We start from the raw sequence: 22,600 nt of genomic DNA, 5'->3' as shown, positions 1-22,600 counted from the left end.
CACAGTCTGATAAATTCAGCTCCTGCTGTTCAGCGAGATAGAATGACGATACCGGAAGAAGGGAAACATCTGCCAGAAAACTCACAGCGTCTATTTCACTGCAGTCCCCATCGGTTAACATCTTGTAACTTAAAGAGCTCCGGCCTACATGTTTGTCCAGAACCACTTCTATATGAATGTGTTTTTAACATTCAAACCACTCTCTGGCCAAACATGAGTCAAACCCAATTCTGTATCCTCCAGTGGAAAAGTCCACTTCGCTGTTGTCCTCTCAGAACTGGTTGCAAGTGTGCATATTTCTCCACTCCACATACACAAGAATATTATGAATTAGAGGACTCTTAAATAAATTTAAGACTTTTTGACATTTTCCTGGATCCGGTTTTGCTATATTGAATGTCAAGATGTGTTCGAATTGGCATCAGGGCTTGCACTCATGAAACAGGGCTCCAAACTGCGACTAAAACAGTCGCATTTGCGACCATAAATAATAATTTGCGAGTGACGTTCTTGCTGAGGTCGCCATTTTTTAATAAAGTACCGTAACGCTCCTCAGCTTGCTAAACACAACAGTTGGTCGATCATTCAATGATATTGTGCATTCAGGATCTAGCAGCGACCCCGTCTTTGATAATGAATCGCGGCCGCCAGGTTAATACACCCAACTACACCGCGTGTTGACCGTTCCGCGTGTTACAAACTTTCAGTGAATCCGAGATCGGGACACCAGTAGGGAAAAAGCCGTACTTGGTCAGACCAGTGAAGTGTTCTGTAAGTCGGGTCCGCGGCTCCTGAAACCATTAACTTCTCAACTGATCATGCCGAGACTGAACCGTACATGAGTACGCTTTCAGCCAGAATCATCCCAGGTGATTTTGCTATCCGGCTATAATATTTACATGGTTTTTACACTTAACATTTGAATGTAAGTCCTTTTTTCCTAATTCGTTTTTGCAATACAAATCTTTTGCTTGTTTTGCACGTATGAAACTGAGTCGTGCTCAATTTAAAGTGCGCAGCGTGTGCTTTTGTCTTTCAGAACAGGGCCCTCAGTCTCAAGGCACATCAGTGCAAATCACGCAAGACTTGATCATCTGCAGTCCGCTGGCATAGGAGAAGCTATGACGGTAGACTGGAATGAAAGTTCAGATACAGGCGCGCTATTTCATGCAACTAAACAACAAATCTAGAACATAAGCACGCGTCACTTGTGGAATATTGCAATATCGTTCCAATTCTCGTTTATAACATTACAATCTGCATTCGTCTGAAAAAGACGGTCTGGTTCTTTTAATGAATGCTGCACTTCATTACATTGATGCACTGCCAATCGCAAAAGCTCCTTCTTTGTCTTTTTTAATCCAAACTATACCAGCTTGTACATGATTATTCCGAACTAAACGAAATTAAACAATACAGTAGCTGTTTTGTACAATAGAGTGTTTCCCGCTCCTTAATGCTCAGGCCGTGGATCGCTGCACGTCAGTTCAGAGCAATTCATTTAAATCTGACTAAAACTTTACAATATCAGTACATAAATGAAACTAATTAACTCAAAGGTAGGCATCTTATAAGTGAAGAGCTACAGTAACCTTACTGTTGTCTCGTAGGAGGAGCCCAAGCTACACACTCAGTGGCCAAGTGATGCTTATAGCTCCATGATACTGTTTACAGACTCTAGTGTAATGAGCCAATGTCTTTGTGACTGTGTAGATTCAAGCTGGAAAAGACATTTAGTTCCCAACTTTTAAGTAACTTAGTTCCAGGTCAGCTATCAAGATGGTTAAACTGCGATAAAGGACAAGAAAAGACATGAGAAGCCTTACAATCATGACAAGAATATTATGAATATAGGACTCTTAAAGAGCTCAAATTCTAAAAGTAAAGAAGGGGATTTTCTGGGAATAATCAGTGATGCAGGTAAAAAAATTGAATGGCTCAAGATGTGTTCTTATAGATTGGATCCTTAGGGTTTGCCCCATATGAGAACATTTCCAAATTAGATTGCCTGCATCCATACAGTACATGGAAGCTATTCTTTATGATACTCATAGTCTTTATTAATTGCACATCATGCAGGTACACTGTGGACTGAAAGACAGAACCCAGGACCTCAGGAAATCTCTCAATGATTCACTGGAAGGGGACATCAGAGACTTCCTCATCAATGAAGCTGAACTTCACACGCGTAACGATGACCTCACTAAAGTCAACCCAGTTTAACGCCTTCACTACAGGTACATTGTGCAAAAGCACTTGGGATATAATGTCTATAACTCTGGTCATTTTTCTTCATTGCCCTTATGATGTTTATATTTATTTATTTATTTATTAACATATCTTTATTGCGATGATTAACCCCTTGAGATGAAACATCTCGTTTTCGAGGGGTCCTCAATACATCAAAGCAAAATGAACCATTAAGTGAATAATGCCAAAGATTCTTTCCTTCCCCAATTCAGATGATAGGATATTCTTCCACATTACAATATCTTGATGTCTGAGTTTATTTCTAGCATGTGAAGTTCTAGATTGGAGCTTTAATTCTTGAAATCACATCAAAATGTAATTGCAACTTTTTATCTTACAATTTTGACTTTTTCACAATTGCGAGTTAACATCTTGCTATTCAGAATTTTTTACTCAGAATCGCTTTTTTATATCTCTAAGAATTCGCGAGGAAAAAACTCAAAACTCAGGTTTTGCAAGGAAAAAAGTCTGAATTGTGAGTTGTTATTATTATATTTTTTATTCTGTGGCAGAAACGAGGCTTCCATACCAGTGCTAGATGTCCTGGCCTTGTGAGTCAGTGTTGAATTACAGCTGTGGTGTTTTGTGTTTGGCAGTGCTGAAGTGTCTGCAGGCCAGGTACAGCCCTTAAGGTTTTCTACACACACGCAGCTGGCTGCACGGCTGGTCGCCCTCAACCCCTTCCAGCCCATCCCTCCACCTGTACTCTCTGGATGTGATGGGGAATATCACACTGCTCCTCAACCCTCAGGTAAACACGCTCAAGTCTGTCAGTACATTTTTTTAGTAATAATATTGTATTTACAAATGCTTTAGTGTGGAAGGCATAAATACTATGAGGTTTTTTATGGGTCATATTAGTGGCCTGATTGCTTCTTTCGTCCATTAGTAGAAATATGTCAGACTGGGTTTGATTTTGCTTTTGAAATTTTGAAAGTCACCAAAAGTGACTAAACCAACCCTGAAGTATTTAGTTTACTGGATTAATTCATCAGATGTATAAAAACGACAGGCATTATTGAATTGACTTTATGTATAGGTATAAATTTCCAGATTTTATCGATTAATTTGAATTGATTGCTTTTATAGTTAATAATGGTCTACTTGTGTTATACCTTCAGTCATTTTGAATTACCTTAACTTTTGAGATTTTTTTAAAAGCATTTTCCTCGTATTATTTCTCTTCTGAAACACCTAATATGGTATAAGACAGTGTTGTAACAATATGTAGGCTAGTTGTAGTTCATGCATCTTTTCTGCAAAGATATTTTAACGAAGATTTGTTTAACATTTACATCATGTTGACAACTTCATGTGTGGTGCACTTGGAATATAGAATTTTCTTTAACTAGAGGGGTTAATAAAGCAAAAAGTTACTTGAATCATGTTGTAGTTACATTTTCAATGTTTTACTAAAAAATATGAGAATCGGTCCCAGCGTTCTGAAAAAATTGAGATTTAAATTTTTTGCCCATAATCGTCCCAGTCCTTTGTACGATTTTTGTTTGTAATAAAGCAAAAACAAGTATGTTGTAATTGTCTATCATTATGATATAAAATTAGTCAAACATGAGATGAAGGTTTTGGTCATACCACCCCCCCCTAGTTGTTTGGGTTTTTAAATGTTTGTCTATTTGAACGAGACTGATCCTGTACCTCCCTTTCAAATGCTTTTATGTTGCATAACAGATGACAAGACGATGTTTAGTCAATCCATTTTGTCTTTTATCATAGCAGAGGACAGTGTCAAAACAGTGTTTGCACACCTGTGGTCTGTTCAGTAAGCTGCAGATTCAGTGGTATTAAATGTAAACGTTAATGAGTCAGTCTTTAACGTATATTTTATACAGCACCAAACAATCTATGTGTTTTTTGTTACATTGTTGTTGCCTGACCCAAATTATCATTAACTTGCACAATAATTAAAATTAAGTAAAAATGTAACGCTATTATTTATGAGGTCACACTGTGCCGTTGGCCAATAACCTTGACAGTACTTTGCTCTGCATGTTTATTTTGACATCAAAAATGTTAATGAAAAAAAAATCAGCCAGTAAAAAAAAATAAACAGTGGCCACTTTAGATATTGAATAAACGCTTAAGGACAGGCAAAGGCAGGTTATATTATATCAAAGAATATAGAATACCCAAGACATATTCACTTGTATAGTTTTGAATGGGGAAAAATGCAACGGCTCAATATGGCCGGCTCTTTGATCATATGCACTGATGACATTTGCCCTCTCAACCTGATTTACAGAAAGCACTGTAATACAGAAAGCAATGTTAAAGCATCTTTTTGTACACAGGGTTTAAGCCACACATCTTCATCCGTAGCAGAAGAGGCTTATAGGAACGTGCAGGGCCAGGTGGAGCCCATAAACCAATCGCTGGTCAAATCTCTCTCAGGATCTGGAGTAGAGTGGAGCTGGGAGGTACAGTGATGTTTGGTTTTGGTGTAATTTAAGTAGATCATGTTTTCAATGCTCATGTTTTAAAAGCTATCTGCATGATATTAAAGAGGTCCAAAAACAAGCCTAGCTCTATGTAAACACTCTTCAGTGCTGTACGCTGTTCTTAAATGATGCCAGTCACCTTTGTAAATCTGCATCACATTGGACAGATTCATAAAACATTCCCAGCTGAAGTGTTCTGCTCAAACTGTTCAGATCAGATTACAGTTACCAAAACACACCTGTTCAAACAAATAAACCCACTTTGCTTGCTTGTATTTTTTGAAAGTTTAGAAAGCCTTTTTTTTTTTTTTTTTTTTTTTCGCTATTTTAAGTGTTTCAATAAAAGTCTCTCTAAAAATAAACCTCACGCATTACCTCATTTCTCATTATTCACAGCTCTTAAATGACTGTCAAGCTCAATATTTCAAATACATACAGTACTAAGGTTAGGACTGATCTGAAAACAGTCAAATCTCATCATGATTTAGACCACATCTCCTATATTAAAAATCTCTTCAGACATGGACGTCACGCTGTCTGATGAAGTATTATCACCACTGTAAATGCCAGCCTCTTCTCAGAAGTGCCAATGACAACCGTAGAGAAGATAGAAGAGACGAGTACTGGAACTCCAACCCAGTCATGGAAGTCGTTTGGTGAGAAATACAGGGGGAGCAGTTGATGTTTCAGTCTGTCATTTCCTCTCTGAAGATCATTGATATCGTCATTACATGCTTTCTAAAAGCCTTTATTTTTTTTATTTTCCTTTAACCCCTTCCTTCTTCTTCCCCAGGGAATGCCTGCACTTTACGCATAAGGCAACAGTCAGTTCGCTTTGGAAAATACATTCAGCTTCAGCTCAACGGGTCAGTTTTGTTTTCTGTTTGTTTCACACATGGAAATGAACCTGGAGAATCTTGTGATTGGTGTAAAGGTCTGTGATTTTTCTTTTTACTGCAGCTCTCAGCTGCTAGTTGGGGCATCAGTGCAGACGTTATGCTTGTTGGAGAAGACCAGAGTGGCCTTTTCCAAGCACCAACTGAGAGAAACTTTCACTATATTCTACCAGGTAAATTACTAGACTGCATTCCACAGAATTAACCAGGGAATAAAAATACTAACCAAAGTATCACTACACTTTTTTTTTGTTTTTTTTTTTTTTCGTTATTTTTCTTTTTTTTTTTTTTTTTTTTCGTTTTTTTTTCTTTTTTGTTTTTCCCGCCGAATTAACCCCCTGGAAAAAATTTGTCCCCAGGAACTTTTTTTCCTTTCTTTCCCAGACCTGTTTCTGTCTGTGTTTTCATCATGGCTGCTTACGTACATTGAAATAGGACAAATAGTCCTGGTCAATGTAGGCCTGCCGGCGACTGCTAGCTTCTTTCTCCCGTTCCAGGTTCCGTTTTCTCAATACCAAGTTACGCAAATTTCAGGACTATGTTTGGACTTCACAAGTTGGAACTTGGGAACAGGACAATACAAGTCCAGTAATTCTGCAAAAGAAACATCAGCGTACTTGACAACGTCAATCAGCTCGCCTTGCCTACTGCCATTTTCCTAACTGTATTTACAAGAATACGGAATATGATATCAAATACCACTGCCTCTTTGATATTTCATTTAAAACATGGTCTATTAATAATAGCCGTGGAAATGTAGTTCAGGGAACAATACATACATTAACAAAATAACAAAATATTATATCAAGCAGCATTGCCTCTTTTTCATTTTCATTTTAATTAAAGTTCTACAATATCTAAATATATATAAATTTATATAAGTATATAAAGTTATGAAACACATAACTTTGTGCTCGGCCCAAACGATATGACCCGGAACAAATAGTAGATTCATGAGACAATGAAATCCTGTTAGATTTACCCAAAACAAATTATATCTCATGTTTAGCCACTACAGAGACATCAGAGCCAGTGGCAAATGTCACAAGGACTAGCCGAGATTAGGCTGCTCTCGTTGGGATACATGAGGATCTGTTAGCCCGCTGAATTATATCTCATGTTTAGCTGGAGCATCCACATTTTCAGTTAAGGCGCTGAGTCTTGTATAAATAAATCGCAGATTTGGAGTTTTAAAACAACTATATTCTCAACTGAAATACTCTTAAAAAACTACATTTCATGACTCATGATATGACTCGTGATGGAGCCGAAGATGGCTGCCGCCATGGCTTGCTCCGCCAGTTGTTTTTATGTTTTTTGTTAGTTTTGTCCTGTTCTTTAGTTATATCCCTACCAATCAGTTTTCACCCAGAGACAAAATTGCTGGACATTCGGCAGTACACCCCACCCAATATTTCACACTCGGTTTTTTGACATATTCAGCATGTTTTTGCTGGACGTTGTATTTTGTCCCCGATTGATCGGAGCAGCGGCTCTGATCAAACGGCTTCAGGACGCACAAGTCGTGGAAGTGAGCCGGTGCATGCTCGTGAAGCTCAGACAGTGCTAATGTCTCGCCACGGCTCTGCCTAGCATCCTTCTGGCGAACACCTCCCCCTCTCTACCGAAACAAAACAGACACCACTCCTTCGCCTCTTCCCAGATAAATAAGTATTTTTTTTTCCACATACATCTTTGTTTCAATGGAAACCTGGCTGACTCCATATACCAGACAGCAGCGTACATCTGCTGGGCTTTCAGATGTTCAGAGCAAATCGCGATGCAGAATCACGGTGGAAATATCGCGCTCATTATTGTTCAGCCTGCAACAGAGCTGCTGGAAACAGTTCTACGCCACCATCATTGAATTCGATTCCTTCTGCACTCTCTAATAGTACTGTCCTGAATTTCAAGCTCCGCTTCTACCAAATCGGACCTCAGAAGACTACAGAGGGTGGTCTGGACTGCTGAGCGAATCACTGGTACAAAACCCTCCTTCTCCTTCTCTCCAATAACTGTATTATCCGAGTGATCAAAAGGGTTGGCAAAAGCACTCCTGACCCGACCATCACACGTCCCATCTTTAAAAACAAAATACAAAGAAAAAAAAGTAGAAAAACCATTTTCCTGTCTTAGTCGCGTCTACAGAGCACTGCACACCAGAAACGGCGTGGGCACCAAGAACAGTTTCTTCCCTCTCAGCTTATGACCAATTAACAATAAACGAGAAAACACAACACTATTCTTACACTCATACACTTATTTATCTAACACACACATGCTTTAATTTACATTTTCAGATTTGCACATAATATACCTTACATACAATTATCAATCCGTATGTTTGTTATTCGCTATTTACTTGCTCTGTTTTTATTCTTTTATTATCTGTGTTTTTTGTTTCACCGCTGTCATTCTGCTTGCACTCACGGAAGCTTCTGTCATGAAAACAAATTCCTCGTATGTGTAAACATACCCGGCAATAAAGCTCATTCTGATTCTGAATCAAAAAATGATGACAAAGGGCATCTCAGGAACCGCACTCCAGTGGTTTGAGTCTTACATATCAGATAGGTCCTTCGATATCTTGGAGGTGAGGTGTCCAAAATATAACATCTAACTGCTAAGGGTGCCTCAGGGGCTCAGTTCTTGGACCAATTCTCTTCACTCTGTCTACATGGCATCATTAGGTTCTGTCATTCCAGAAACATGGCTTTTTCATACCAGTGCTATGCTGACGACACTCAGCTCTACCTCTCATTCCATCCTGATGATCCATCGGTAGCTGCTTTCGCATCTCAGCTTGTCCTAGCTTTTTACATTTCTTGCTGGATGATGAAGTACCATCACCTTCTAGCTCTGGCTTGCCAAGACAGAACTGCTTGTGGTTTCCAGCAAACTCTCATCGTTTCATCCTGAATTCCTGCCATCAAGTTAGGCACATCCTTCTGCTCTTCAAAACAGCCAGAAACCTTGGGTTATACGATTGATGATCAACTAACTTTCTCCAGACCACATTCTTCAAAACTGTCGGTCCTGCTGCACACAGATTTGAAGTATTCCAACACATTAAAGAAGATTAGGCCCTTTCTTTGGAACATGCAGCACAACTCCTTGTTCAAGCTCTTGTTCTGTCCAGGCTTCTGAGACATATTGCAAGCATCTCTTGGCAGGTCTTCAATAGTTCTATCAAACCTTACAATTAATCCCAGGCAGCAGAAGATTTGTGCATTTAATGAGCGAAAAGAATACACGTCACACCTCTATTTGTCAGGAGAATTTGCACTGGCTACCAATGGCTGCTGCATAAAATTCAAGGCATTAATGTTTACTTCAAAACCACCACTGGCTCTGCCGCTTGCTTTGTACCTAAAATTCATTTTACTTCAGACTTATGTGCCTCTAGGAAACTGCGTTCTGCAAGTGAAGCGTCATGATTTATTTAACCATCCCAAAGAAGCTGGAGTCAAAACTTTTACAGGACTTTTTAAAATTTAAAGTAATTTCCTCCTGAATGACCTGCCCAACTCAATCCGAGCATACGTGAGTCCTTAGCCATCTTCAAGAATGGAAGCTTAAAACCTCTTCCATCTTTATTTGACCCTCTGGTTTGTACTCACTATTCTAATTCTATTAAAAAAAAAAAAAAAAAAAATCCTAACTACCTTTCTAATCATCTTTTGTATTCTATCACAACTTTTTCTTTCTTTGTTATACAATTATAAAGACCTCTAACACTAAGCTTGCTCTATTCTTTTCTATTCTATCTGTTTTCTTTTGGTTATTATATTATTTAAAGCCCTTACTCATTATACTCGTTTAAGCTAACTGAGACTTGTTATAGCACTTATATATGTTATCTTTGTTGTTTTTTTGATTTAAAAGCTTCCATTGTCATCATTTGTAAATTAAGCTTTTGGATGGCGTCTGCTAAATGACTAAATGTAAATGTAATGTAATAACATTAATATTTTGAAAATTATGCTAATAAATGGTGGTTGAAATACAGTGCTGCTTGAACTGAACCAATCCAGCATAGTCAACTTTTAGATCCACTTTAAAATTTAATGACCTTTGAAAAAAGAAGTACGACCAGCGAGCAGAGGGGCTTTCTGAGGAGCAAATTTTTACCTGGAACTTTATTTAGATCCTGGTTCCCTTGGTGGAAATACGAGTACCACTAAAGTGCAGTTCCTGGGGAAAGTTCAAAGCGGTGGAAATGGGCTTATATATTTTATTTGATTATTTCCAGTATCGGTAATTCTATGTTGGTTGTTTGTGTGGTTTTTATTTGAAGATGATGAGAAAGAGGAGCCACAGAAACAGAGACTGGAATGGATGCTGCCTTGGACAAGACTTTGTAGTTGCCACATGCTAGAAAACCTTAGAGAGCCAAAGTTGGCTAACCTTCATGAATTTGTGTTTGAAGCATAAAGGCAATTTATGAGGAATTTGAGGAGGCACTGTGATATTGTTGACATTTTGCATTCTGTTGGTTTGTGTCACAGGCAGAGGCTGATGTTTGCAAGAGGCCGGTGGAAGCCATGATCAACTGCTTAGCATTGATGAGGAGAGCGTCTCAGGTTTTTTAGGGTAAGTGATAATGGTAAAAATTATATCAAAACCTCATTGATGATTGGAGATGAGATAGTATCCATGTTGGTTGGTGTTTTATGTTTTTAGATACTGAATACACTAGTTATTTGGACTAGTGAGTGAACTTGTTAAATGACCATACTTATGTTATAAAGACGTTATTTATATATAAATCGTGGGTGGAGACTCAAGATTACTTCATTCTCACTGAAATTTAATAATAAATGAACCTTTTCACAGTTTGAAGTGAATCATCGTAGTAGTTTTTTGATGCAAGTTTCTATATGCGGTCTAATGCCAAAAAGACTGCTACTTTGCAGGAGACAAAGAAAATAAAGTGTAAACTACTTTGCTATCATGGCAGAAATTGTTTTGGGAGGAACATAATCTCTGTAAGGTGTAAAATGTACATGATTGTTGTCTTTTTTGCAAAGATCGCTTGCTGAGTCTTCGGCAGCTGAGGGAGCGTGTACTTCAGTCCTGCATCAGAAAGAGGCTCCAGCCATGTGAATCTTGATGGACACCTCAAGTGGTGTGAATAGTGTTTTTCTACTGTATTGTTTTATATAAATAGCTGGAGATTATGGACAGTAGATTAGGCAAAGATGCATATTCCAGACATGATGAGGCCAGAACTTTTATGGATGATACAAGTTTCTTGTTCTGGGCTGTGGCGTGTCCCCTATTACATTCTTCCGCGCGCCAGCATATTCGCTGTGGCACTTTTGCTCATAAAAACTACTGTTCAATAAGTTTTGGGGTCGGTAACAAGGTCTAATGTTTTTTTTGAAAGAAGTATCTTCTGCCGTCCCTAGGCTGCGTTTATCTGATCAGTAAAACAATAATATTGTGAGAAAGAGTATTATTTAGAGCTGTGCAATTCATGGCATTTGATTTACACATCTAATCAGTAATGCCGGTCCTGTGATTAGTAGTAAATCATCCGATCACCTGCTTTGAGATTGAGTGGCTTTCCCTACACAGATCCGAGTTTCCTGACAACTTTGCACAATATTTTTGTGGAAACCATGATACATTTTATTTTTCAGGATTATTTGCAACCCTGCAGCACAAAAGCAGTCTTAAGTCGCTGGGGTATATTTGTAGCAATAGACAAAAATACATTGTATGGGTCAAAATGATTGATTTTTCTTTTATGCCAAAAATCATTAGGATATTAAGTTAAGATCATGTTCCATGAAGATATTTAGTAAATTTCCTACTGTAAATATATCAAAACTTAATTTTTGATTAGTAATATGCATTGCCAAGGACTTCATTTGAACAACTTTAAAGGTGATTTTCTCAATATTTAGATTTTTTTGCTCCCTCAGATTCCAGATTTTTAAATAGATGTATCTCAGCCAAATATTGTCCTATCATAACAAATCATACATCATTGGAAAGCTTATTTGTTCAGCTTTCAGATGATGCACAAATCTCAGTTTCGAAAAATTTACCCTTATGACTGGTTTTGTGCTCCAGGGACAAATTTGATGAAAAGAAAATTCAAAAGAACAGCATTTGTTTGAAATAGAAATCTATTGTAACATTATAAATGTCTTTACTTTGAAATAGAAGTCTATTGTAACATTATAAATGTCTTTACTTTCATTTTTAATAAATAAATAAATAAATAAAATCGGTATCTGTCGTATACAGATGCCAAAGCCAATAGTAAAGATTTTTACCCCCCTAAGGACGTGTTGACATTAGTAGCTTGTGTTGATCACTGTTTTCTCTCTCTATGCTGTGTGCAGGTTTCCTGCAGAAAGCCGCTGACCTGCTGCAGGTGCCCTTAGACGAGCTGCAGTCGTGTCTGACCGTGAGAACTCTGCTCGCTGGCAAACAGAGCGTCCTCAAACCTTGCTCTCAGTCAGAGTGCGGCGTCCGCAGAGACTGTCTGGCTAAAGTCATTTATGCACAGTGAGTCGTATGAACTGGGTTTGACATTTTATGAAGACGCTTACAAATAAAAACACAATGTAGAGTTTTGCATTATTTATAAAATTCAATATACTTCAAGCAAATGCTGTGAGTGCTGAAGCAAATAGTTTAATGAACATATTTCAAGTCTTGTTTTTTTTTTTTTTTTTTCATTTACAGGCTGTTTGACTGGTTGGTCACTTTCATAAACAACAGTATGTGTGCAGACAGTTCCATGTGGTGCAACTTCATTGGTACAAATTCTAATTATTCACTTATTTAATTTAAATATATCGCTAAATATATTACTTGCTAGTCAGAATTTAATGTGTCAAATAATTTTTTTTTTTCCTGAATGCAATAATAATACGTATTTAATCCTTGGCTGCTGTCTTCTACAGGCCTGCTGGATGTGTACGGTTTTGAATGCTTCCTCCTGAACAATCTGGAGCAGTTGTGCATTAATTACGCGAACGAGAAGCTGCAGTAGCACTTTATGGCTCATTACCTTAGTCCCAGCGTGGGGAGGAATATTTGACGGAATGATGGCTGCAGTGGTCCTTCATATACGTACCAAGACAACCAGGTCTGCCTGGACCTTGAGTTGAAGGCAGCCCCTCCAGCATTTTCTATCCGCTCAATCGAGGTTCAGCTTGCCTTCTTATCTCAGGAGGGAATCAGAAACAGATGTGATGTATATTTGCATCACAAATGTACATGACTGCCCTTTTATTTATAGCTTTAGGATCATCGTGCTAGTGAAAGAGCTTTTTTATAGCACTATGGAGTTTTATTCTTTCTTTTCTTTCTCTTCACTGTGGTCTTGTCTTTCTGATTCTTGGCCAATGTCCTGTCCCGGTCCGTCCAGTGTTGTCGTCTGAACAGAGTGATCGGATGAGTAAGCAGTAGTCGGTGTGTGTTCTGCAGAAGGAGCGCTCTCGGATAACACAAGCATTAGCTGGGCCAAACTCAGCAAATGAGCCACCATTTTACACTGTGTCCCAACTATGCCTGGGCACACGTCAGTACCAATTGAGAGGCAATGATGCGAGACAGAACAAGGTGCCATAACTATAAAGTGACTTATGCCATACTCTGAAGGAAACTGCATGTGGCTTGTCGTATGCCGAGAGTTTTCTTCCTTTGGGCTTTAATGATTTTTTTATACATTGCCCCGCATCTCCATTTGTTCTGAGACCCGTTCCCCCTGAGATCATCATGTACCCTGCAGATAGTCCCATGATTCATTGCTTCTGCACAGTCTCTCTCTTTGCTGACGTGGACCGTGAGAGCGAGGGGCTAGCGGACCAGTAAGTGGGCACTGTTGGTCCAGTCCAAATTTAAGGTACAGATTTTTAAGAGTACAAATTAAGCCTGTTAGTGTATTACATTTTGTTTATTGAAAGATTTCTTTCTGTTGTTTTTAAATGATGGTGTTTTAAGCTCTAATCATTAGGATTCACATATAAGATGGATTAGACATACACGCGGGTCTAATAAGTATTGAACACAGTAAATTTTTCCCAGTAAATATAATCCTAAAGGTGCTTTTGACATGACATTTTCACCAATTGTCGGTAACAACCCAAGTAACTCCATCCCATACAACTCAAACAAAACAAATAAGTTCAGAAAATGTAAGCTACAGGTGCAATAAAATGGAATGACACAGGGAAAAAGTATCCCAGTATGTTTTAAATTCTTGATTGTACAAACAGGGCAAAGGTAAAGTTTTAAAGCAGACAGATACCAGATACGTGGCAATTTGGTTTTTGCTGGACTGATCGCGTGGCGCGACCAAACTGTGTTTCTGACTATAATCATCTGTTTGTCTTTCTGGTGAATATATCCGAGAACTCTCTTTGAAAGCCTGATGAACGATTTTGCACAAAATTGTCTGCCGCGACTACACGCCAGCTGCAATCAAACCCAACCCGTCCAACCTCGCAGCACCCGCTCACGTTCAAAAGGAAGAGTATTGAAAAACAGATGCTCATTCTCACTTGGGATTCTCCCCTTGAAGAGTTTTAGTTTATAGTTCACGGCTTGGTAGTGAGAGTTCCCGGGCTCTGTTTTATGCCGTCAGGTAATCAGCTCATCTTGAGGCCTGTGGGGATAGTAGAAAACTATCAACATCAGTGCAGCAGGATTTCCCATCAGGTACCACACACAAGCACATCTCAGTCCCTACATTTAATAAAACCACTCATTCTTTTACAGCAACTAATGTAATTCAAAATAAGCGGGAATCTACGTTTCCAGAATCCCCTTAGTTTAGAGATGTTAGTAGACTAATCACTATCAAAACTATAACATTATTTTTGTATGATTTGTACAGACCCATATGTCAGTGTTCCCTCCAAAGATACGGGCTGGATTGCAAACACCGACTAACCGCACGAATGGACCCCGAGCAACAGTACGTAAACTGATGTCTACAAGTTAAATGTGCTGATTTTTCTGTGTTCTTTACTGTTTAATAAAACGTGAATCCTGTCTTTTCTTTCAGTATCCTTCTCCTCATTTCTGTCTGTAATGAACACAGTGTCACACTTAAAATACTGTGAATTACAGGTGAATTACTGCTATGCTTATTTATCGTGGACTTTAGCATGCAGGGAGGCACTTTTGCTTGCCTTTTTTCTTCTTTCTTCTGGTCTTCACTACGTCTTTGTATGAATAAATACGATCTTTGTTCAGTGTTGAATTTGTGTTTGCATGTGGGTTTCATGTCATCTGCTGCGTGCGTTTGATACAGATGAGAATTTCTTTAGATTGTGCACCTTGGTGGTTTGATACATTAGTACAAAATCGTTTTTTTAAATCCAAAGGAGCTCATTGCCATTCCTAAAGATCTACCTGCCTACAGAGACTAACTCTATCAAACACACCTAAACCGAACTAAGTGGTATGAAAGATACAGTGTGTGGTATAGCAGGATTGGGAGTAAAAATATCAGAAGGTGGATTCATGGGAACAGGACTGTAACATGTTCTGCTCTAATACCTCGACCCACCACGAAATGAAGCAAGCTTTTAAAAAAATAACTGATGCACCTATAAGATTAACCCTAAAGTGCTTGATTTCAGTTTGCTTACAGCAAGACTCTTCAGGGTCAACAAGGTAAAAGTTTTCGGCTATACCATTTCATTATACTTTCCCCACCTTGATTTATTACAGTACATTAAACCACAGTTTTTTGTTAATACACGTTTTCGCAAATGTTATGTTTAATGTGCAAATGAGGCATTATCTAATTAACTACGCATAGATTTGCTAGTACGTATATACATGACGATGCATTTAAAGTAATAACTTTTTTAAATGGAGATTTTATTGCAACCCAACTCACTGCCGAAATTAACGTCGTTAAAATTTAGATAGGCATAAATGCATCAGTACTGTCTGTTTTTCTGTTCTCCTAGTTTACCAACCTATGCCATGTCTTTTCTTTCAATGTGTATTCCTTTCTTTCTGGCTTAAGAACACAGATGCTTAAGCAAATACTGTGAATTACAGGTGAATTACTGCATCTTATTTAGTGGATCTTTAGCATGCAGTGCTGAATTTGCTTGCCTTTTCTTCTTTCTCTCTTTCCACTATGTCTTTCCTAAAGTTCCATAATTAGATCTTGGTTTCAAGTGGTGATCATTTTTTTGCATGTGGTTTCATGTCACTAAAGGTCGTGTGTGATTTGATACAGATGAGAATTTCTTAGATGCCACATTAGTTTGTTGAACAGTAGTAAAAATCGGTTTTACATCCCAAAGGAGGCTCTGTGCCATTCATAAAGTCTTTCTCCCCACTTCCTGCAAAGACCTGAACACTCTGATGTAAAACACCGAACCCACGAAGTTAGGTATTGAAAGTCATACTTCAGCCCTGTTGGTCTAGAGTCAGATGTGGATATCAAAATCTACAGGAAGGTGGATTGATGGGAACAGTTATTGAACATTTGTCTGCAGGCTGGATACCTGCGACCCCACACGAACAAGGCCAGCTTTACCATAACATGAGGCCACTATATAATATGACCCTAACAGCGCTTGTTTCAAGACCCTTCAGCGTAAACAGGGTAAAGTTTTCCGGCTAATACTGTCCTAATAATTCTCCCAGATCCTGATTTATTACAGTACATGTAACACAGTTGTCATTTGTAATACAAGTTTTTCTACAATGGTATGTTTAATGTGCAAATCGCGGCATTATCTAATTATCTACATACGCATAGATTTGCTCTATATTTGTATTTTAGAATAATCCAGTTAATGATAGATTACCAAACCATTACGGTAAAAAACCTTTAGATATTTAGAATAGGAATAAAATTGCAACTTAGTTGGCCTTTACGACAGTTAAACCAAAACAAGAACTTAAATGTGACTATCTTTCCATCTTCTGTAAAGAAGACATCTTTTTATGGAAGCCAAATTTCCTCAAACTCAACACTGACCATGGCATGAAAAATAAACATGGTTTTTACTTGCAAGTGCCATTTCCTTAAATCTCAATAAATTGTATCATTACCAAATGTATTTCTAAAAGAGTCATGTTTCACTCAACGGGCCCTGAGATGAGTGATCAGGCTGTTCTGGGATCTGCTGTAGAGGTTGTTCTCAATCTGGTCCTCAGAGCGAACTGCCCCAAACTCGAACCCTCATCCTGTGGACAAAACAGCTTGGTGTAACGTGTGGCAGGACCATGTCTTTCTCACACACTCCTCTGGTAAAGCGTGCACTCTGATTATTATCATGTAAAAGGCCCGTAGTGCGCTGAGGCAGGTGTTAACAAGTCGACTGATCTCGTCAGCCTGTTTACTCGTGTCTCCGCTGAGCAATCACAAGCGGTCACATGTGTTTGAACTTGATGTCATAGTTCATTGATCATGTCGTGTGCGGGCTGGAGATGCTCGGAGGAGCACAGGAACTGGGGTGCGCTAACCGAAAGACGTTCTGTCATCCAGTGCTGTGGCGCAGGTATCAGACACGTCAGCGTAACTGAGGACGCAGGCTGCCACCCGCTTACAAGGCAGGTTAGGATGTTATAAGTCTTTTATTCTGCGAATTACAGGTGGATGGTGCACAATTTGGGGAACAAAAAAGGTTGATGACGTAATTTTTTTTTTTTTTTGTCAAAATTTTGTGTTTATATATCAATATGGCTATTTAATGAATAGATAAAGAATTACTACTACTACTATTAAAATTAAACAATAAGAACATATTATTATTGTAGTATTTCAACCGTAAATGGAAAGTTATACCGAATGAGTGTGGGTGTCCTTCATTTGGTCATTTTAACCATTACCTAAACCATTGGATAGTTTTAAGTTTGACTGCAAGAGAAAGTCAAAGCTCTCTTTTGGTTGTCTCAACAGCTTGCTTCTCATTACAGCTTTGCAATTAAATAACTGCATTAAGCTATATTTCAGTTTTATTTATTGATAATCATGCAACCCGGTAGCGACAGATTAACCCTTGGTCTAGATCTTTTCGAGGTATTCCCGCTAAATAACAAAGCTGAGAATAAGCTGGTTGTGGTTTGTAGAACACTTTTAGCCAGCTTGCAAGAAAAGTCACAAGAGAGAAGACTTATTTCTCAGGAATACTAACCAGTGATTGTGCATTTTCTCTCTGACACTCTGCGGGGCTGAACTCAGCAGACATCATGCTGTGCGCACTAGCTGTACTAGACACCTGCCTCAACTTCCTCCTGATGACCCTTAATCATCAGATAACAGAACAGGAATGCATCTCACCTGAGCCGAACAACGTGTTCACTGAGATCAGTAGAGACTCCAAAGCCAACTCATGGCTGACACATAATTGTGTGAGTGTAGATCGTGACAGTATGCGCAGAGATGTACGGGAACTGCAGGAAAGAATCAAAAGTTAAACCAAAAAGCACTGGGTTCCTTTACACGTGCGCAGCGCCTTGTGTTTGCCGTATTTTCAGTGTCTCAGAGCGGCTGCGGTTCACAGTAAAATGCTGCTTAGTCACAACTCCATTTCTGCATCCGTCTGAGTTTGAAAATCACAAGACAAAACGGCTTCTATATAGATATAATAGTGTGTTTTTAACTCTATGTGTGTTTTTTCACAGTGGTGGGAGATCCTGGCTGGTCGAAGAGAGATTAAGAAATGGCACAAAGCTGGCATCATCATCCAAACCACATGGAGGCGCTGGAGGGTAAGCATTGTGCTGATTTTTATCTTTTATAAATAAAGATGTTGTACAAGACGTTGATTTTGTCTTTTTGGGAATCGATTGGATTGTGAAGACCGTTTCATACCAGGGATGAAGGCAGGTGTTTGGAAGGGAAGGAAAGAAATAAAATGCAAACATAATTCTTTTTCTATTCTATTAATCTTTTAAAATGTAATCAAATGAAAATGTAACAGTTCTTTTTAGTTTTTAGTGACTAACAAAGTGCTACACAACAGAGTTTTCCTGTTTAAATTAAAACTCGGTCGAAAAATAGTGTGATATTCCTTAAAAAGTATTTAAATAAATTGTTTATTATTACTTTGAGAAGTACATTACGCTATATAATATTAATTTTTAATGAAAAGCTTTGAGTGCCACACGGTTTAAAATGTTTTGTAATTTTGTAATATTCCTTAACAAAAAGGAATTATTATTATTATTATTATTATTATTATTGTCATTACTGTACGATATTAATATATTCCTGTGAAAATTTTCCCAAACTGAATTTTTATTTTGCTGTTTTGTAGGAAAGACCTTTGAGTTTCTGTTTATTTTATATCCTTTATCAAATGAAATTGTGAAATGTTTGTGTTTTGTTTTATTATTTCCTTTTTCATTTAGAAATGTCATAAAATAGGTTATAAACAGCATTTCCTGCTGACTTAAATGTTGATTGATTTCGCTTCAGCTCTACATGTTTTGTGCCGTTTTCTTATCGTTCTGCGTTCCTCCTCGACAGGCGTGGATGGATGCGTTAGCAGAGGCAGAGCTGGATGATGCTGAGGATTTCATGGAGAATGAAGCATCGTACGTGCTGCCGAAGCTGGACCCTCTGCTGAAGGAGAGAGGCTCCGTGCAGCTCTCCAGCATCCAGGAGCCTGTGCTGGTCAGAGGTTGGCCCATCGGTCTGGCCATGGCCTCTGCTCCCAGCGTCACTGTCTCTCTAACAGCCACGGGTTTCCAGCGGATCATGTCCATGATGGCGTGTCTGAAGAGCCCATTCAGACTCGGCGGATACAAAGTAAAGACCAACCAGTTTGACCAGGTGTGGCGTCTATCAGAGCTCAGCCCGCGGGTAAGACACGCTTCAAACACACGCTATCTTGAGTGACCATGAATTATTCCAGGAGAAATACAGCTTACACTCATGTTGTCAATTGTTTTAGAATCATTTATATACTTTTTAAATTATTTATTAATATTGAATTTATTTTTATATTTTCAGTTTTCATTTTAATTTCAGCTTTCAAGTTTAAGTTTTAGTAATTTTGTTGTTGTGTGCTTTTGTCATTTATAATTGTAATTTTTTATATTAAAAAAATCAGACTTTTTATTTATATATTAGTTTTAGAAATTTTAGTGGTTCAACTTAAACTTATTAATTTAATTTAGTTGCCTAATTTAGTTGTTTTAAGTTTGTTTTTCATCTAATATTTATATTATATTTTATCTTTATTTTTAGCTTTATTACCGTAAAAATATTTTTATAGATTTATATAATTCAATTCAATTCAATTCAAGTTTATTTGTATAGCGCTTTTTACGATACAAATCATTACAAAGCAACTTTACAGAAAATTAAGTTTCTACAATATTTAGTAGTAGCTTATATATAGGTAGTAGCTTATATAGCTTATATAGTAGCTTATATTATATAACATAATCTAACCACTTTTACCCTGAGGTAGATAAAATTATTACATTTTAATGTGGATTTTTTTTGGTGAATAAGTGCAAGGAACCTGTATTATGAAACTTTTTGTGAAAAGTATTATTTATATACTATTGTATTTAATTTTATTTGTAGTCATTTGTAATGTGCTTTTGTATTTTTCTTTATATTTATATTTAGGCTTATTTCTAAATAGTTTTAGTACTTAAACTTAAGTTTGTTGCAGCAGTAATATTTCTAATGTTCATTTAAGTTTGTAATATTTGTTCTATTATGTTAGCTTTATTTTTTTAATTTATTACTAAAAATAATGGTTTTAAATAATGGGTTTAGTAGACACTGTGAAGTTTGCTTTAGAGCTGTATTATTTTAGTATTATTTAAAAACTCTTATAGTTTTTTTTTTTTTAATATGTTGAATTAATTTTTTTATATTTTCTTATGCTTTCAGTTTAATTTTGGTCAAAGTTTGTCATTAAGTTTTGGTCATTTTTATTAGTTTTTTTTTTTTTATATCTCTGTAAAGTTTTTATTAATTTATTTATTAATTTTAGTGATTTTAGTCCTTTAAGTATTTACTTAAGGATTTTATTTCTGATAGTTTTCAAGGCAAAACAGTACAAAATAAAGAAATAAAAAAAATAAAAGTAAGTTAAAGTACAAAAAGTATGAAATAATGTGTAAAAACAAAAAGTAACAAAAATGTTTATGGTTTTAGTTAGCTATAATAACCCTGACACATTTATGTGAGATTATAAAGACTGTTTTTCTTTAGTGAATCATGCTTTTATGCTCACATTAATCCGAGAACAACTTGAAACATTGCTTTAACTGCTGTGTAACTGTTTGTTTTGACAGGGCTCCATTAAGATGCATCTTCAGAGGTCTCCGCTGCTCTACGCTGACATGCACCCAGTGCACAAGACAGACGTGGTGACCGGATTCAACCAGATCCTGCTGGAGAGAACCTGAGATTTCATGCAATCAGTGCACCTTTGAAATACACTACATTAAGTGATATTAAACATTTAGCCTTGCTGCCTTATTGTTAGTGCCAACTCAGTGTTTAGGTTGTATTTACTCTCTCAGGTTTCAGCATAAAGCACAAGTGCCTTTTAATTCTCCTTCGTTCAATCAGTATATACTGTAAAGCGTATTATAATATTACTTTATAAAAGCATGATCTGTCCTAATTTAAATACTGTTTCTTGCACAGCTTGAAAGTGATAATTATAGATAAGATTTCAGTTTTTATTCATGATGTGCTGCTAATATATACCAAAATCAGGTATTTTTAAAACATCACATTTGATTTCTGTTTTGTATCTGTTACAAACTGATAACAGGCTTTAAAACGTTGATGATATTATTAAGTTATAATGATAACTGAGGGAGATACTGGAGAATATAGTATTCATGATATTTTTACAAGTTTTGTACACTTTTCTTGGCATCTTTTTTTTTTACTATATTCATTGCACAAACAGTACTGGGAGAAGCCATTGTTTCAGCACTGCTGTTGATGCTCTTACCAAAGCAAACTGAATTAATATACTTTTTGCATATGTATCCGAACTCATTTTGTCAAGATTTTGTACTTTTTGCTGTTTTAGACTGAAATGTATTTTCAAACACCAACTGCTCACAGGCACAGCCCAGCATTCCTTCTTAGATCATGTGTTTTTGGTTTTGAAACATTTAATTGCATGCATAAACTTCTTTTATAACCACAAATAATCAACATCTCTGTATATTTATAATCTCAGGGCATTAATCGGCAAAATGTGTGACTTGTAAACAGGTTTTTTTTTTTTAGTACAACACAGTACTACTTGAACAAACCAGTCAAACACCATGTCAAGCTTCGATAATGCCACTAAAGATTATTACAGGCGTCTTCTGTTTTTGGTGTCTTTTTTTTTTGTATATGAATTATAAAATCCATGTAATTAATTACTGACTGCTGTGTCTGTGACAACACAAAGGCTCAGCAATATGTTGAGAAAACATGCACTATCAACAAAAATAACTTGGAACACTAAATGCTAGGAAGCTTGAGAGCAATTTTATTGTAAAAGTTAATTTTTCAGGTATAAATATAAGTTTTATATACAGTTTCTCAGTATCTCTGAAGAACAAACTGTTGTGTGAATGCTGTCATTACTCCGAAGATTGACTCTGAAAACAATAGTTTACCATAAAAATGAAAATGACCTCACCCTCAGGTATTCCAAGATGTAGATCACTTTGCTTCATCAGATTTGGAGAAATGTAGCATTGCATCAGTGTCTCAGCAACGGATGCTCTGCAGTGAATGGGTGCCGTCAGAATGGGAGTCTAAACAGCTGATAAAAACATCACAATAATCCACAGCACTCCATCAGTTAACATCTGGAGAAGACAGAAGCTGAAACAAATCCATCATTAAGATGGTTTTTTAACTTCAAACCATCACTTTTGGTGAGTCCATAATAATAACATTTCCTTCAGTGAAAAACTCTTCTGTTGTCTCTCACATCAAAATCAATGCACATTTGTCTAGAGCTGTTTCGGGTTGTAAATGGTGCTTGATCTGTGCAGATTTCTCTCCTGATT

The 22,600-nt window shown here is 37.2% G+C and overlaps 1 pseudogene; it reads left to right on the top strand.

The window, feature by feature from the left end:
* Nucleotides 1-1,914: 1,914 nt before the first annotated feature.
* On the top strand, nucleotides 1,915-21,054 carry LOC122137393 (annotated as a pseudogene).
* Nucleotides 21,055-22,600: the final 1,546 nt, after the last annotated feature.

Source organism: Cyprinus carpio, chromosome B5, assembly GCF_018340385.1.
Source record: "Cyprinus carpio isolate SPL01 chromosome B5, ASM1834038v1, whole genome shotgun sequence".
Lineage (NCBI taxonomy): Eukaryota > Metazoa > Chordata > Actinopteri > Cypriniformes > Cyprinidae > Cyprinus > Cyprinus carpio.
This window is presented reverse-complemented; position numbering and strand designations above follow the sequence as displayed.